Consider the following 17,943-nt stretch of genomic DNA (forward strand, 5'->3'; position numbering starts at 1 on the left):
TGCAGCCACTCCTACGCCATCATAATCCTGTCTTGCACGTGGAGCTTCTGGGACCCATCTTCCATCCCTGAAGCCTCACCCCAGCCTAAATACCAAGTTCTCTGCGCTCACCGCTTTGAGCCTCTTTTGTGATGGTCGTGAACCAAGCAGGACTAGACCTTCAGGAAGGAAGGTCCATTGGAAAGGCTCTTTTGATGATGCTCTACCAACAGCTTCACAGCAGGAAACGAGGCCCAGCGGTGCTTTTCTGATGGCCTTGGCAGGACTGAAGGCCCGGGTGACGTGGAGAAGCATCTCGTGTGACCCTGGCACAGGTTCAGGTAGCCGTGACTCAGCCTGCTCCCACCTCCAGAAAGGCTCCAAGGGAAGGTTCTGATGTCGCCCTCAGGCTGCTCCCTGGCTACACAGGCTCCTCCGGTGGATGCCGAGCTGCACTGGAGAAAACGAAGCCCTCTGAGATGGGTATTCGTTAATGCTCGTTCCCCACGTGGGACCCATTTTGCGATGCCCATCCATGCCAGCCCCCACGGTGGCCACCAGGGCCCTGGTGTGTGGTGGTGGTGCTCCTTGTCTGCGGGTGTCTCCCCTGTGCAGTCGGGGTCCAGGGCTCTACCTGTGACCAGGGCCCGCCTCCAAGAAAGGTCTCTTTCCCTGATGAGGAGGTGCAGGAGGAGGAGGCCCTTTGCCAAGGCTCCCCTCGCCCGCTGCTTGGGACCCCGTGGCATGAGAGGCCCCTCCAGCACCTCAAACTCAGCTCACGGAAACACGACTCACCTCTCACCAGCAACTCCCCTGCGTGTTCCTGTTCTCTGTTTCTGACACGCCTCCTCTCCCCAGATCAAGACCCCGGAGTGATCCGTGATGTCCCTCTCACGCCCACGTTCGATCCCTCACCAGATTTTACACACTGCTCCTTTTCTGCTTCTCTCTACCTGTGTCCCTTTCATTTACATCAATGATCATTGTTTTTGTCTTGACTTCAGTACTAGCCAAGGCTCTTTGGTTGCCAGAAAGAAATGAGCAGTCAACCTGAGGAGGTTCTTCAGAGGCACGAGGGCGTGTCACTGACACAGACACGGAAACGCAGCCGGGCCTCGTGGGAAACGAGGTTAGATCTGAAAAGGCTTTGGGGATACGGTTCCAGCTCACTTTTCCTCCTCTGGGGCCACCTGGCCTTTTCCCTTTGTCCTGTTCTCCTGCGTTTCTCTACCTCGATTGTTTATGTTTCAAAGTGATTATCCCACCCCCTAATGTGCTCTGCAATCTAAACACAGCCTCTCATTCTGTTCAAGTTCTGGAGAGAGAGGCTTGATGGCCCACTGGCCAGCTGGTAGGTTGGCCCAGCCCCGCCAGCAGGCCAGCTCTGATGCCAGCATCTGGACTAGTCCAGGTGGAGTCGTGGGTGTTAACGGCGATCCCTGGGTGTGCTCCTTCATTCCCAGACCACAGGGCTGTTAGGAAGGCACCTCACAATATTCTGTGACAGCCGCTCCTAGAAGTCGGCGGGAAGCACTAGTGACACCTCCAAAACCGAGTTTTTACCTTTCTGTTATGAAACGAGGAAAATAACAGGTAGGTGTGTGTGTGCGTGTATGTGTGTGTGTGTGTGTGTCTGCGCACGTGCGTGTGTGTGTGCGCGCGCGCGTGCGTGTGTGTGTGTGTGTGTGTTGGGAGGAGGGATCATATGTTGATAGGAGGTTCCTGATGTCGTTTTGGGGAAAGACTGTCATGTACACAGAGATAATGTCTTCTCTGTTCATGGAGGATGACATGTCTTTTCACTTATGAAACAATAGTGGCTGAGATGGTTGTTTTTGTTTGTGCCATTACCTAGCAAAATAAAATGTGGGGGGAAACTTGGCTGGTTCATAAAATCCAAATGTCTTGGAAACATTATACCATGTCTTGGCTATTTTAATAGCTTCCTAAATGGTCTTCCTACTCTCAAGATCTCTTCCCCATCTATCTTGGACATCGCTGTCAAGTTAATCTCTCTAGAACGTATTTTAATATATTATTTCCTTGTTGAAATCTTCAAGGGCTTTGCAATGAATATGAAATACAATAGACAGTCTTTGCTCTAAACACCAGCTTCAACTGCACTCCCAGCCCTTTCCCACTGCCCCTGCCCAACCTGCCATGTGTCCCACACGAGGCCCCTCACCCTTCTTAACCCGCCCCTTCCCATGCTGTGCCCACACTTTCTATCCCACCTCCGTGAAGCCCTCTGATGCTCTCAGCTAAAACGAATCTCTCCTGACTCTGAATTCTTTTATTAAAACATTTATACCTTCCCAGGACACTCGTTACATTCTGTATCATCATGTGGTATTTTGTGCATTTCCTATATGCCCCACTAATTACAAACCCTTGGGGGTGACCACCTTGCCTATGGAGCAAGTAGGTAAAGATGGAGTCACACAACACAGGATTCAAGCATGGCTCTGTTCTGTGTGATTTTAGGGAACCTCCATTCCCTCCTCTCTAAACTGGAGAGCATAGTACCAGCTGCTCGGGCCGTGGTGAGGTGAGCGAGACCACCATGCAAAGTCCCTGGGCTGTGGTCATTGAAAAACAAAAGTGGTCATTTCCTTCCTCACAAAACGCCTGTCCAACCCAGAACCTCATGCATAAGTCAAAAGTCACGCCTATTGAGGCCCCATATGGGACCTCGCTTTAAAATTAACATTTGTATGTGACTCGTAATGTTACCAATAGGTAGAAATTGATAAGAGGCCAGCCGAGAAATTCAGGCAAGGCTTTATTGGGACTCCACGCTGCAGCAGAAGGGAACAAAAACAAGTAACAGGTTCCCTTGCTCGCACCCGAGGGGCGCTGGTCGCTTAAATGGGGCGTGGCTGGGGGCGGCAGTGGGTGGGGCTGGGGGCGTGGCTTAGGTGGCCTGCCCGCCCCCTTGGTGGTGACGTGTGCGGGATTATGCGCAGGCCCCTGCTTTCTCCCCTGGCACCTGAGAAGCGGCAGTTGGGTCTTGGCCTTTCTGTATCTTGTTGTTCATAACTTGGCCCAACTGTTCATGCATGCAGTTGTTTTTAGTCCTTCATAGTTTCTTTGTATTCTGCTGCTGGAGGAGACGTGTGTCCAGATGCAAGCACTACAGCAAATGGTCCCAGGTCCCAGGTCCCAGCCTGTCTCAATAACTTACCTCTGAGGAAGATTCCAGTAGAAGAGTTTGAAAACATTTGAGCAACACAGCACATTGGAAGGAGAACCCTGCTTCCCAAGGTGACCACCTCAAAGGACAACGCTCACGTGGAAACCTATGCCCTGAACTGTTTCGTTTTTAAAATGTGGTTCCTCTCTCTTGTGGCCACACCTCATAAATGTACCTATTTGGTTTTGACCATCTCTCTGTTCTCTGCTCAACCTTGGCCAACTGGCTCACCTTCGTGGCTCAAAATCAAGCAGAAAGTCTGGGAGATACAGAAACATCTGGATGGACATCTACCACTGAACTTACTGTTAAACAAAAATAGACATTCTTATGAGAGAAGCCATTTTTTATTATTTGCAGCTGAAAACAGCCTAACAGACACAAACACAAGAAGCGACCTTACCCGGTTGTTTTATAACCGGAAATTGGGCTGAGACCACACAGCGTGTTTCAGGGTATCCATGGGGAAGGTGAGATGGACGAGTCACAGGACGTCAGTGGTGCTCACTAGCCTGTGTGCAGCAGGCACTATTCTAGACTCTGGATGAGCTCAATCTCTCATGGTCCTCACAGCATCTTATGGGACAGGAGGTCTTACTGAGCCTTTTACAGGAGAGGAAACTAAAGTGCTGAGAAGTGAGATCAATTCCCAAGGTCACACAGCCAGCAGGAGGAATGGCAGGATTTGCTCCCAGGAGGGCAGACCCTAGGACCCACCCTAGGATCACTACTCCATCAGGCCTCCCTAGCAACAGAAGGTCCTCCCAGAGGCCATCATTTGGGGGCTGATCTGGCCTGAAAGTGTCCACGAGTCTTCCCTTTTGGTCTCATTTCTACACGGGAAAAAAATGAAGACTAAGTGTGAAACGCGCAGGGTGCCTCTTCCGTGCCTCCCGCGCACGTTTGCTCTAGTTAATTTCACCCCTTCCTCTCCATCTCCCGGCTGCCCCTCCCTGCTCAGCTCAGCCCTGCCAGGCTCACTGCCTCCCCATCTCTGCCCCCTTCTTGCCCCCAGCTTCTCTGCTTTCCTCACCATATGCAGGCCCGGATCCCCACACTGCTCTTCTAGATGTTTCCTTCGAGTCCAGGTATTCCACCCTAGACAGCCTACAGAGATGACACGGGAGGTTGGGAGGAAAAATCAAAGCAACTGAGAATAGTTAGAAAAACTAGTATGCAAATTCCCTTATCCCTACTCAATAAACAGCCACTAAAATCACGGTGACTATACCTAATTTTTAAAAATGTGCTCAGGGCTTCCCTGGTGGCTCAGTGGTTAAGAATCCTCCTGCCAATGCAGGCAACATGGGTTCAAGCCCTGGTCCGGGAAGATCCCACATGCCACGGCGCAACTAGGCCCATGCGCCACAACTACTGAGCCTGTGCTGTAAAGCCCGTGAGCCACAACTACTGAGCCCACGTGCCACAACTACTGAAGCCCGCGTGCCTGGAGCCCGTGCTTCGCAACAAGAGAAGCCACCGCCATGAGAAGCCTGTGCACCGCAATGAAGAGTAGCCCCCACTCGCCGCAACTAGAGAAAGCCCACGCGCAGCAACAAAGACCTGATGCAGCCAAAAATAAATAAATTTTAAAAAAATAAAATAAAATAAAAATGTGTTCAGTTCTATGCATTTAAGGCTTACTAACACTCAAACACTATAGTTAAGATGCATTTAATGCATATTAATTTAGAAAAATAAAAGCTCGCAGACACAGTAGTAATAGATTTAGAGCATCCGTTCTGAGCAGAACACGTGTTCCTTTCCAGCTAAGAAAGTGTAGCAGCCGGAGCTCTGCTTGGTCCAGAGAGGCGGAGCAATCAGCAGCTACACTCTAGGACCTGGGGCTTCTGCTCCTTAGCTGTATTGAATGTCCTTCTTGCCTGTCACTGGGGGTGAAGTATTGACCCTCCACACCAGGCACAAAGAACGCCTCCTCAAGTCCCCAGAACACAGGACTTTCTCACCACATCTCAGAACAGCCTGGGTCGTTGTATAATCTTTCCTTTGCAACTCTGAAAGGAAGAGAATTCACTTTGTTCCTCCTTGGAATCCTCACCCTCTCCCCACCCTGTCCTTCAAAACTCACAGCACTGAGCCTGGTCAAAGAGACCCTGGAAGCTGGATGAACAGATAAGAGCTGCAGGGATGCAGAGTTCACCATTGGTGAAAACGTTTGTCCACTCAAGGACGTGGCTTTGCTCACAGCCGTTCCATGGTCTCATCCTTACCCATCCCCTCTACATTCCAATTATAAAGGGACATGGAGATGGAAAGAGTCTCAGCAATAATACAACATCCTTCCTCAGACATTCCTCTTCTGCCATTCAGAAAACTGGCTTCTTGGCTTTTATGTGACAGGAAAAGTTTGCAAGAATCAACTGTGATTCTAAGAAAAGATTTTGCTCAGCAAAGTGAAAGCCCTCCCATCGCTGCCTGCAGACTGCTGACAAGGTGCCCTGTGCCGCCCCGAGAGAGGAGGAGGAGCCCCAGCCCAGCACCAGGGCGCTGACCTGCTGTGCATCTTGCCCCACCCAGGAAAAAACGGGTGGTAGCGTGAAGAGGGCCAGGGCTGGAGCCCCAGGGCTTGGAGAGGGAGAGAGCAGCCAGCAGCCAACCTCTGCAGCTGCTGTTTCCTCTGCCCAGATGCCTCCCTAGTCCCTTTACCCACACGTATACAGCTCACCCTTAAGAGAAAACTCACATGCCGATGCCACCTCCTCCGGGAAGTCTTCCATGGATCCTTCCAGCAAGAATTAACCACCCTTTCCATTATTCTCCCCAGGACCCTTTGTTTGTAGCCCCAGTCTACTCTGTATTTTTGTTATATTTGTCGGCGTGTTAGGCCCTCCTGCTGGTGATCAAACCCTTCAGGTCAGTGCCTGTGTCCGAACCATTTTGTTGCTTCTTCCCCATCCACACACCTTCTCCCTCTCCAGCCTCTCTCTCTGTCCCTCTCTCTGCCTCTCCATTTCTCTCTGTCTCTCCGTCTCTGTCTCTCTCTCACAGATACACACAGCAGTGCTTGTTCCCAGAACTTTTTGAAGGACGCTTTGAGTAGCACAGAGGATCTGTCCTCCACTTCCACAAGGAAGTGTGACTAATTCCCTCCAGTGCTTAAAGGGGGAAGCGAGTTTCCAATTCGACCTGAAATATAAATATGAGTTTAAACCACACCAGCCCCGATCCCTTTTATGGCACAAGAAAATACTCCTCCCCTTTGGGACAACTGCATTTTCCAAATCACCTTCAAAAATAAAACGCATTAAAAAAAAATCAGAATAGTTGCCCCTTTTTTTGGTAATTGACTTTACAACCATATTACTTGCTCACAGTAATGTTTCTGGGACTCAATATCATCATGTTGAAAACCAGAGAAGCCTTGGAGAAACATCCTCCACCCCGACTAATTTACAAGTGTGGAAACCAAGGCCGTGAAAGATGCGGTGACCTGACCGTGTCCACTCAGCCTGTTGGTGGCCAGGCGGGGACTTGGGCCCAGGCCCCTGGCTCTGCTCTCTTATTGGCTGGGAGTTCGCTGGACAATGGTTTCTGTTGGGTTTTCCATTTTAAAAGCAGAAGTGAACATTTCAAGTTTTCCGGTCCTGTCCAGCCTCAAGATTCAACTAGTAAAACAGGAAAAAGAGATTGGAACAGGGGAACATCACTTCCCCTCTGACGCCTGTGAGCGCCGAGACCCTGGGCGTTGGCGGGATGGGGCGGAGGGGGGCTTGCTGTGGCCTGTCCTCCACCCCCAGGCCTGCTGCCTTCAATCCCGTCCTCGGTTTAGACAGCTGGGCTGTGCTCAGTCACGACACGTGGGAGACCCCTGCTCTCCGGGGCAGAGAAAGGGAAAGAGGCCATTTGATGCCCCCGGTCTCGCAAGATAAACGGCACAAAGGCACCAGTGTGTGGCTGCGGCCGGGGCGGCGCAGCAAGGATGTGGTAGGGCCTGGAGGGGTTGGAGCACGATGGGGGAGGCCAGGAAGGGTCAGAAGAGGAACTCAGAAAGCATCAGCGCACGGCTGCCGCCAGGAACCAGCCAACCACAGGGCCGGATGTGAACGAATGAATGGACAAGCAGGGGGAGTTACAGCCCCACCTTCCTCCCCCCTCGGCCTCGGGCGGCTCCTGCCTCAGTTTATCCACCTGAACACTGTGGGATGAGGCGTGTCACGCAGGCGGGTGGCGACGGGAGTGCGCGCCGAGGCCGGCCATGGCTCAGGCTGCGGCCGCGCACGCACCACACAGACGCGACCAGCCAGGTCTGGGCGGCCGGGACTCGACCGCAGAGCCCCTCCCCGCGTCTCGCAGCCCTTGGGGCCCGTCCGCTCCTCGTCCAGCATGCTGACTCAGCCGCAGCCTCCTGCCCCAGCCCCGACCCACCTGGCACGGCGTGACCTCACTGTCTCGTCACCCCAGTCGCCCCTCTGTAAACCCTTCACCCGGCCCTCCCTGCAGGGCACCGCCCAGCTCCCCGGCCCCCTCCCCGCCCCGCGCCCAAGGCCACTGCTTCACGCACACCCCTGGCTGCCGCCACCTGGAATGAATCAGGGAGCCACCCCAGGAGGCCGTGCGAGGTCCTCAGGGTCACCAGCAAGCTGGCGACAGAGCCATCGTCACTACCTGCAGCCTCAGGATGCCCCTTCCACGGGCCATGAACTCCTTCTCTGCTGCGGGAAACGGTCGAGGGATATTATTCTTTAGGAAAAATTTAAAGGGAAAAGATTTGAGGGGATGCCCAGGAAGGGGGTGGCTGGGGATCGGGGCGTGGCGGAGCTGTGACTAAGGCGTCCTGCTGAGATGGGGGTGGGTTCAGCGCAGCCCTTTCCGTCCACTGCGGAACCTGGCAGCCTAAGGGCTGCGGGCCGCCTTCCGGGCACCAGCCGGGGGTCCCCCACCATCTGTAGAGGAGCTGCAGCTCCCGGAGGTGACGGGGGGCCGACGGTGAGGACAGCTGCGCCAGGCCCCTCCTCGTGTCCAGCACGCACGCCCGCTGGGGCTTGTCGTCCACGTGGACAAACAGGACACTGGCAGCCGCCGGCCCCACTGAGCACCTGGAAGGCCTGTGGTCCTGCCCGCCGGCCGCGCTCGCGGGCCGGGGCTCCAGGAAAGCACGTGCCCGGCGTTGCTGGGTTCCGTCCGCATTCGATGGCGGAACCTGCAAGCTGCCTGCATGGAGTCGGGCCGAGGGGCCGTAAGGAAGCAGACGTTACTCAGGACGAGCCAGGGCCTCCCCTCCAACACAGTCAGGTCTACGTCATCCTCCTTTTACAGACGTGGAAACCGAGGCTCAGAGAGGCTGTTGCCCACGGAGGCTGCACAGTAGCCGCGGGAGCCTGTCCGAACCCCTTCTCATCACATTGCCCGCCCCGCCCTCCGGGAGCTGAGCTGGCGGGCGGCCCCGCGATGATTCCACGATTTGATATCTAAAGTCACTTCCTGCTCACAGGTCTCCAAGCCCCTCCCTGATTCCCACTGCCTCAGGCGGGGAACCCAGAAAGTGCAGAAAACTTTCCTGGTGCCGGACACACCCCACGACGCAGGCCCGGGGCTGAGTGGATGCTTCTATTGCGAGAGCGTCCTGCGGGGCTCCTCCTGGGGCTGAAGGAGGGTGCAGCGAGACCAGCAGAGGCTGCGCTGGCTGGGAAACGGGGCGGTTTCTGTTCAGGCAGGTCTGGGGAAGTTTCAGGTCAGGAACTGCCAGGTGGGCAGGGGGCTTCTCTTCACAGGCTGCTCGGTCGTGATGCACGTGGGGGAGGCCAAAGCCGGCCCCCCAGATGGAACCGTGTCTCTGAAGGTCCTGCTCCCCTAGGAGACCTAATGGCCCGAGACGGGTGGGGATTCTTAGTTCGGCCTTAATTTCCAGCAGACCGATACTCCTTTGGTCTTTCTCCCCAGAAGCCTCTTAGACACAGGAAGGGCCATTTCGGGGTGCAGTGGGGGGGCACAGAGGATCCCGAGTTGACATCAGGCTGATGGGGTAAATCCCCACCAGGCAACCCTGGGAGGAATCTGCCTGACTTCTTAGTCTGAGAGTGTGTGAGGGCAGTGAGGCAGAAGGTAGGTGTGGGTGGGTATCTGCCTGGCTGGGTTTCAGGGCAGGGGTTGCTGGGCTGATGAGGTCAAGGTCAGTGTGAGGTCTGTGCAGCCCTGGCCAGAAAGAACCCACCCTCACACTCATTTTCCTCTCTTGCCATCAGAAAGTCTGTGGTTTCCATGGAAACTGAGAGCCCAGGCTGGGAGTTGGGGGGAGCCTCTTGCCCCTCTTTCTGTATCTGCATTCACCCCTTTCTCACTTCCCCACTCCTCCCTTGTCCTTCCTGCACATCTGCCTTCCCCCGGGTGCCCCCCATTCATGCACCCCCCTCCCCCATCCCTCTTGTACCCCTCTGCAATAAGGACACACAGTGGGGACACTGCTGTGCCAGCTCAGAGCCCCTCAACCTTGGCTGCTGTGGCACAAAGTGCCGGTCGGTCCCAGTGTTATGTTCTACCCACATCTGCCAGTTTTCAACTGGGCAGAAGACCACCCAGGATGACGATGATGCTTCATATCTCAGTGTGGTGCTAGGACTAAGTTATGGCCAAAGGGAGGCCAGCAAGGAGGTCGTGTACAAACTTTCTTCTTCATTTTCCTTGGTAGGAGGTATGCAGACGTGATGGCTGGGGCCCATGCAGCCATTCTGGCCTATGAAACACGTCAGTCTGTACACCTCTCAAGATTTGCTCAGCCATGGTTTCTCTGCTCTTTGCCACTAACGATCCTCTGAGAGGGTCACCTGACACCCACCGCACTCTTGCACACCACAGAGGGTTTCGATTTTTTTAAGAGAGGTTCATTGAGTTCCATCCCCCCTTGTGGGCGAGGTCATAGTGCACGACATTTCCGCTGCTTGGCGGGGTCAGGCCCATTGTAGCAGGTGTTCCTGGTTCTACACGCTGCTCCAGACCTCGTCAGAGGCCCCTCACCTGCCCTACGGCTTCCCCCTTGCTGCTGATGAGCAGACACCGGGGGACCTGCTCTCCAGGTCCACTGACTCGCCTGGCCGGGCCGTTGGGCTGCAGATGGAGACGTGTGAGTCGACAGCCCGGCTGGCCGCTGCTCACTCACCAGCCGCCCCCTGTGCCCTGGTTCAGCTGTGGAAGCTTCTGCTGCTGTCCTGGGCTCTGACTTTCCCGAGCAGGAGAGGCAGACAGTGCCCCCCTGGAAGGTGGGGTCCTGATGCCCTGTGAAGCCCACGTGGACCAATGGGGGCTGAGCAGACAGATTCTTCTCCCCTCCTCCTCTGGTCCAAGCCCCAAGGGGCCCTTCTGGAGACCACCCCCCACCCCACCCCCCACACACACACACAGGGGAACGAAACCACTGGCCGCATCTGCGACCACCGGCTCTTCGTGTCTCCCTCCCTCCTCCTTGGCCTCACTTCCCCCTCGCTTCCTGGGGTCACACTGCCACTGAAGTGCTGATGCGTTTGCGCTTTGGCCTCAAGCTCTGGTTTCCAGAGCACTTGGGCTGAAACAGGGAGACGCTTGGAGAATGGCAAGGAAGCAAGGTGGGGGGAGCCAGAACACCGAGAATCTGGAGAATCTGGGAGTGGTTGCACCCACCCTGGACCACGTGCCCCTCAGCTTTGTATCTGAGAAACCAATGTCCAGACTATGTAAGCCACAGCTATTTTGGACTTTCTGCGACCTGCAACCTTACCCTAAGACACATAACTGCCCTTGCCCTAAGACACACACCCGTACCCTAAGACACACACCCGTACCCTAAGACACACACCCTTACCCTAAGACACACACCCGTACCCTAAGACATACACCCTTACCCTAAGACACACACCCGTACCCTAAGACACACACCCTTGCCCTAAGACACACACCCTTGCCCTAAGACACACACCCTTGCCCTAAGACACACACCCTTACCCTAAGACACACACCCGTACGCTAAGACACACACTCTTACCCTAAGACACACACCCGTACCCTAAGACATACACCCTTACCCTAAGACACACAACTGCCCTTGCCCTAAGACACACACCCGTACCCTAAGACACACACCCTTGCCCTAAGACACACACGCTTGCCCTAAGACACACACCCTTACCCTAAGATACACACCCGTACCCTAAGACACACACCCGTACCCTAAGACACACACCCTTACCCTAAGACACACACCCGTACCCTAAGACACACACCCTTACCCTAAGACACACACCCGTACCCTAAGACACACACCCTTGCCCTAAGACACACACCCGTACCCTAAGACACACACCCTTACCCTAAGACACACACCCTTACCCTAAGACACACACCCGTACCCTAAGACATACACCCTTACCCTAAGACACACACCCGTACCCTAAGACACACACCCTTGCCCTAAGACACACACCCTCACCCTAAGACACACACGAGGACCACCTCCGGGCTGCAGTTCCCTGGGGGCTTCTTTCTCCGCACAACATTAAAATACTTCTAATCCCTTTCCTTCCCATCTCACTTTCACTGGCGATGCCTCATTTTCATGCACACAGCATTCCTACTTGGGAGGTCGAACAGGTGTGATTATTCCTCTCCCTTCTCCATCCCTTCCTACCCATTTCCTGCTTAAAGGATAAGGAGATGAGATCTCTTCGAACTTACATGATTTGCCTACAAGCAAGAGCTAACGAGAGAAAATCACTGTCCTGCAGGCTTCCAGGCCATGAGGCCAGGCCACATCATCACTACATCCCCACCCTTCAGAGGTCACAGGGTTTGGGAGTCACCGAATTTCCAGCTCTCCTTACGCCGTGGACCGCCTCTCCTGCCCCTTTAGAGTTACAAGTGGCCTGGGGTCTGGCCGAGATCACAGCAGTGCACACGGAGGTGATATGTGTCCTGACAGGAGCTCTAGAAAGCAGTGGTGACTCACCAGTCACCTCTTTACATCTGGCCTGGGGACCAGCAGACCTGGGGATGGTACTTGGTCTGGCTGCCCCACTCCTGGGCTGAGGCTGGCGCGGAGAAGGGCCCCGACCCACTCACTACTCCATGTGTACTGAGAAAGAGAAGGAAACCTTTTGGGTTTTACGCCACTGAGACTTGGGGAGGGAGGGGTGTTGCTGACCGCAGTAACCCAACCCATCCTGACTAACACACGCATTCGATGGGCAAGTCAAGGGCAGAGATTTGGGCTTATTCTGATTTGTTTGCAAAGGAGACAAACGGAAGGCAGTTTTATTAAATATCAAAGATCTTCTCAATTTCTGACAAGCCTGAGACCCTGGGGAAGGGCGTGTCCGCTTGGCTGACGCCTTCACAGCGAGGGTTCTGACAAGGCTTCGCGATTAAAACCAAGGATGCGCTTCATTTCTGGGCTCGCAGTCCCACGCCAAGTAGAGTTTCCAGGTTTCGGCCATCACACGGCCCTTTCCAGGGCCCCATGTGACAGTCAGTTAGACATTCGGACCGATCAAAGTGCGTTTAAAAATTTGTTTTCTAAGCTGCAAGGAATTCATGGTTTTATACTTAGGAAGAGACAAGTGACCCAATAAAGGCAATAACTACATCTCATGCTGTCCTCCAACTCCATAAGGAAATCCCACTCCACACGCTGCTGCCCCTTGAGTGGAGAGAGCTGGGAAAAGGGGAAATAAATCCATTCCTCCTTAAAATCCCTCAGCCTAAAAAAAAAAAAAAAAAAAAAAATCCCTCAGCCTGTCTGGAAGCAGCACAGCTCCTGGGAAAAGGATGGGCTGATCCCCTTTTTAGTGGCTCCGGATGCACATAAGGATGGGAAGAGGGGCTCTTCCTCCTTGTGGGACAGGGTAACCCCACACAAGCCTCCCTTTCTCTGTGAAACCATGCCAAGACCAGGGCTGCATTTCCTGTCCAAACGCTGGGCCCAGGAGAATTAAACACTTCAAGAAGGACACAGATTCATCACTCAAAATAGTAAGCTCTTGGCTTAAGAAGAGGGACTTGGGGCTCCACTGAGCTTGCAGTCGTTGTGAATCTCTGTGCACTGCAGCTCTATTTGGAGTGAACGCTGGCGTGGTCCAGGGCCCGCAGGACGGTCCCCTCACGCCCAGCCCTGTGTGGCCTCTGCCTGCCCATCTGTCTTCTCTCTCTTTGCAGCCCTTCCAACTACTCCAAGCCCACCTCCTCCAAGCAACTCCGAGCTACTCATCTCTCTGCTGGCCATAAAGCAGTACTTCATTTCAAGCCAGTAACAGTATCCCTAACACTTAACTACATAATTAATAGTCCCATGTGTGTCATTTCATTATCCAACTTCATTACAAATTGCGCAGGGCAGGAATCAGGCCTCATTTACTTTTATTTTCATCCTGTACTCCCCACAAGGATTTATTTCTGGGGGCAAGATAGTCATTCAACAAACACGCTGCTTCATTTCACATGGTATTTGAGCCCAAGGCTGTTTCCTATTCTTAACTTTTTAGAATAGGTTTTGAGAGTCAAAGCACCGACAACTCACTCTTCAGAGATATTTTATCTGCGTACAGCTGGCTGCCAGGCACCAGTTTTCTAAAAATTGTAAACCCACTTCTTTTGGGGGAGTGGAATGACCCACACGTGTCTGATTCTTTTATACTGAAAAAAGTGAGTGTCCGAGGAAAATTAAAAGACCTTTCCAAGACTGAAAGCATCAAAACTAAATTTAGAAAAACTCTGAAACTCCTGCACACAGATTCCAGTGCCTCCATCCTAAGCTACCATCACCTGTCATCCCAACTGAATTACTGTGAGAGGGTCCTAATTCACCTGCTGCCCTGCAGGGTAATTCCCCTACTGGGGAGGGCTGACCGCTGGGATGTCTTCTCTCTAAAATACAAGCCTAGTTGAACAAGACCCCTCCTTAAAATCTCTCGATGCTCTCCAAGTGCCTTAGTGTGTCCCATAGACCCTGCTTACTTCCTCCAAACTTACCCTCCCCTCCCCAGGGACCAAGACTTATTACAGAGCTTTGGCAAGTGCCCTGGGCTCTCGCCTGGAGTCCTGTATACAGTCAGCCCTCCTGCCCGCAGGGAATTCATTCCAAGACCGCAGCAGATACCAAAATCTTGTGGATGCTCGAGTCCCTTTCATAAAACGGCACCGTACAGTTGGCCCTCTGTATCTGCAGTTGGTTGAAAACTTGGATACAGAGGGCTCACAGTATTTTCAAAAGGCCTTTGCCTGGGAGGCCTTCCTCACGCCCTCTCTTCTTACCTCGGCCAGCTCCTACACTCTCTGCTGCAATTCAGAAATCAGCCACCTCCCTTAAGCCTCCAAGACGGAGTCCAGAGGCCCCAGCCCCGCACAGGTTAGCACAATGGACGAGGACAGGCTGCTTCCTTGTCAACATCCCTCCCTGGACAGAAGGATTGGACACAGCAGAGGGACAGCTCTTACCCGCGACTGAGCTGGCATGCAGGCCGAATCACCTGCACCCCGCACTACTTCATCCTTGTCTCTCTCTTCTTGTGGGAGGATGAGTATTGGGAGGTAGGGAGCAGCTGGGTCACAGGTAAAGTTAATTTTAAATAAGTTAAAAATGCACGTGGTGAGACCCCACGATACAAGAAATCATAAGAAAAGGAAAACAAATAACAACAAATATAGTCAGCGGACTTGTGTCCATGCACATTTGAGTTACCCAGCAGGGCTTGGCCAAAAGAGTGTTTTAAAGAGAGATATAAACAATTTAAAAATAGCACCAGCAATTCCGGGCACTAGAGGAAAATGGGACAGGAGAGCCGCTGCCCCTCCAGCCCGGGTCCCTTCCAGGCTGGTCATTGCCTGAGTGAAAGGCAGCATCCTTGGGGACAACTTAAGGGGAGCGCTAAGGTTTCTCCTTTACTCGCCAACTTCAGAAGCTAGCACTGAATGACCTAACCCCCTTTCCGGGAAAATGCAGATTTTTTTCCAGCACACGTGGCATTCGGAGCCTGAGACGCTGGGCTCTGAACGGAAGAGGAGAGAAGATTCTGGAAGAGCCACCACAGGGACTGCAGACACCTTGAGGGCAGACTTAGGCCACACATCGGGGTCTCCTTCCCGAGGCAGCGATGCTGTAGAGAATGGATCACAGAGCAAGCGTGCTTGGGGCAGGAGGGTGAGCTCCTGATCTGTGGACCTCCGTGGCCACCAGAAGGCTCCTGAGAGCTTCCTTCTCCTGGGTTGCCCGTTAGTCCCAGACGCTCATACCCTTCTGAAAAACTATTGTGTCCAGATTTTATTTATTTTCATTTTAACTACGTCCATCATTTACTGAATCACGTTCTACATCAGGCCAGGCCAGTGCTTCCTTTTACCAGGTATAGGTATCATGGGGACCCACACACATATAACTGGGGGAATATCGAGAGTGTGATTTTTACCGAAAGGGTAAGAGAGGGTCCATTGTGGCTCTGGTTGCAGCAGTTCTCTCTCCACATAGAAACTGCTGAGCTACTAGCCCGTCGGCCCCACTAAATGGGAGGCCCGCATCTGTATGGTCCCCTGTAACTCCAGATTCTAGTACAGTGCCTGAGAGAGTAGGTGCTCGGTGAAAAACAACTTTTGTTTCGGTTGAATGGATGGCTAAATATGAAAGAGTGAGCAACCCAATGAAAGAGCAAAGTTCAGGAGAGATAAAGTATTGAACCCCAAAGTATAAACCAGAGGAAGGACTCAAAAGGAAATACGGTGATGGCGGCCCTGTTAGTATCATGAGAGGTGACCAACTCTGCTGTGAGACTGGCAGGAAAGACAAAGTTGGGAGACAACAGAAACAAAAGTGTTAATTGCATCGAATGTCTTAAGGACAGAAAATACTGGAAACAAATGCCGTAGACCTTCTCTGCGTGTCCGTGAAGTTCTGTTTCAAAACGAAGCACAGGAACGGGCCATTTCTTTTCCTGTCTTGGCTTCTATAACCACAGACTCTTTGGCAATCGCCAAGGTGTCAGACAAGAAACCCCCCTGGATTTCCCAACTATTCTTCAAAATCTGCGGAATCAGAGACCACCCTACGTGTTTCAAACCAGAGGGATTTAATACAGGGAGTAGGTCACAAATCATTGGAAGGGCTGGGAAAAGGGGGGCAGGAAGATTATCCAGAGATTAAATAATGATAGGAATCTGCCGCCACACTGGAATTGCCTCCACCCCGCCCCCCGGGGCTGCCCCCAGGCTGCTGGCACCAGCGTTACTCTGCAGGAGGCCGGGCCCTCCATTCTCCTGCGGCTGCCGCAGACCCTCTGCTGCCACGGTGTGGAAACCAGGCCACCTGAGCAGGGACCACGAGGCCAAACTTTGCTACCATTGCTGCCGCTGCCACTTCCAGAGGAAACGGGGCCACTCCTGTCTCCTGCCAATCCCCTGACAGTGCCTGCCACTGGCTGACACAGAAATGACAAGGGACTCTGGGCAATGTAGTTTACAAACTTGCCTGTCCTGGCTCTACAGAAGACAGCATGAAAACGTGGGAACAGAGAGAGGCGGGCAGATACTGAGCACATCCAGAGTGTGGGGATGTCGTGTTCTAAGTCACAGGTGTGCACGCGTGGGTGTGTGTGCAGGTATAAGTAAAGGTAGACACACACACACACACACACCCCTATGTCTGAGAGGCAAGGGGTTATTCTTAAATTAGAATGCCCCCCATTCCATCTTGACACGTCTCAAAACAACTGCTTCAGTGATGCCTCTGGGCTGGACCACAGAACCTTAACAGCCGGGAGGCTGTGGCCTCTGTCTAGTGATCACTGCTCATTAACACAAGTCCCGGGGATGGGCGGGGGGCCTGATCCTTCCTGGGCCCCCCAGAAGCTCGTGGCAGGTCAAGCATGAGGGCTCGGTGCGCTCACAGGACGTGAACAGGTGATCTGTCACTCCCGGTTCCCAGGGGGTTTTTAATAGTAAAAACAACCTGAATGACAGTATATTTGAGGTAATAAGATTCCCAATACTCTCTTGATTCTGAGAATATTCAAGAGAAACTTTTCCTCCAGAGAGTTTAAATAAGAGACATTTTTAAATGACAAGAACTTTTAAGTAATACAAGTAAGAACTATATTAAAGGTTCCTCTCTGGAAATCTTTCTAGTGACAAAGAGGCGGCACTAGATGACCTGCTGAGAAGGCGCTTTGCTTTCTTGGTTTGGTTTGGACTGGGGTGCGAGGGAGAGGCTCGTTGATTTCCTTTTTTGTTTTTAATAATGCCGCATATTTACAGAAAATATGCAAGAACAGTACAAAGAACTTCCATATCTCCTTCACCCAGATTCCCAATTTTGCCCCATTTGCTTTCTCTCTCTCTCTCTTTCATCCCCATTACTTCTTTTCTGAACTATTTGAGAGCAAGTTGTAACCCTGATGCCCCATCACTCCTATATACTCCAGGTGTATTTTCCAGAGTGTAGTTCTCAAAAACAAAGGCACTCTTCCACATAATCACAATACCATCGTCCACATCAGGAAATCGGCTCTGATTCAACACTACCGTCCAAACCAGAATCCCCATTCAGATCCCACCAACAGTCCCATCAATGTCACCTTTTTCTTTCTGGTCCAAAACCCAATCCAGGATCATGCCTTGCATTTAGTCTCCTTCAATATGAAAGTTACGAAGGCGTTCTTTGTCTCCTGTGTCCTGGACAAGCGTAAGAGCACAACCGTTCATTCTGTAGCTGACCCTCAGCTGGGCAGCCCAATCTTGTCTCAGGACCAGTCTCAGGCCACGCCCTCAGACCAGGCACCTCAGGGATGACTTCAGGCCCGGAGCAC

At 52.8% G+C, this 17,943-nt stretch overlaps 1 long non-coding RNA gene across 3 annotated transcripts in view; it reads right to left on the bottom strand.

The window, feature by feature from the left end:
- LOC307193479 overlaps positions 1 to 17,943 on the bottom strand; it is a 264,881-nt gene that overhangs the window by 136,737 nt on the left and 110,201 nt on the right. For 2 of the 3 annotated variants that reach the window (XR_013830335.1, XR_013830336.1), the window contains exons 2-3: positions 4,206 to 4,279; positions 112 to 429 (exon numbers count right to left, since the gene is read on the bottom strand). This is a non-coding gene — a long non-coding RNA (uncharacterized lncRNA). The remainder of the gene's footprint in view (positions 1 to 111; positions 430 to 4,205; positions 4,280 to 17,943) is intronic. The other variant, XR_013830334.1, reaches the window with a different exon arrangement.

This window comes from Stenella coeruleoalba (genome assembly GCF_951394435.1).
Source record: "Stenella coeruleoalba genome assembly, chromosome: 10".
Taxonomy (NCBI): Eukaryota; Metazoa; Chordata; class Mammalia; order Artiodactyla; family Delphinidae; genus Stenella; species Stenella coeruleoalba.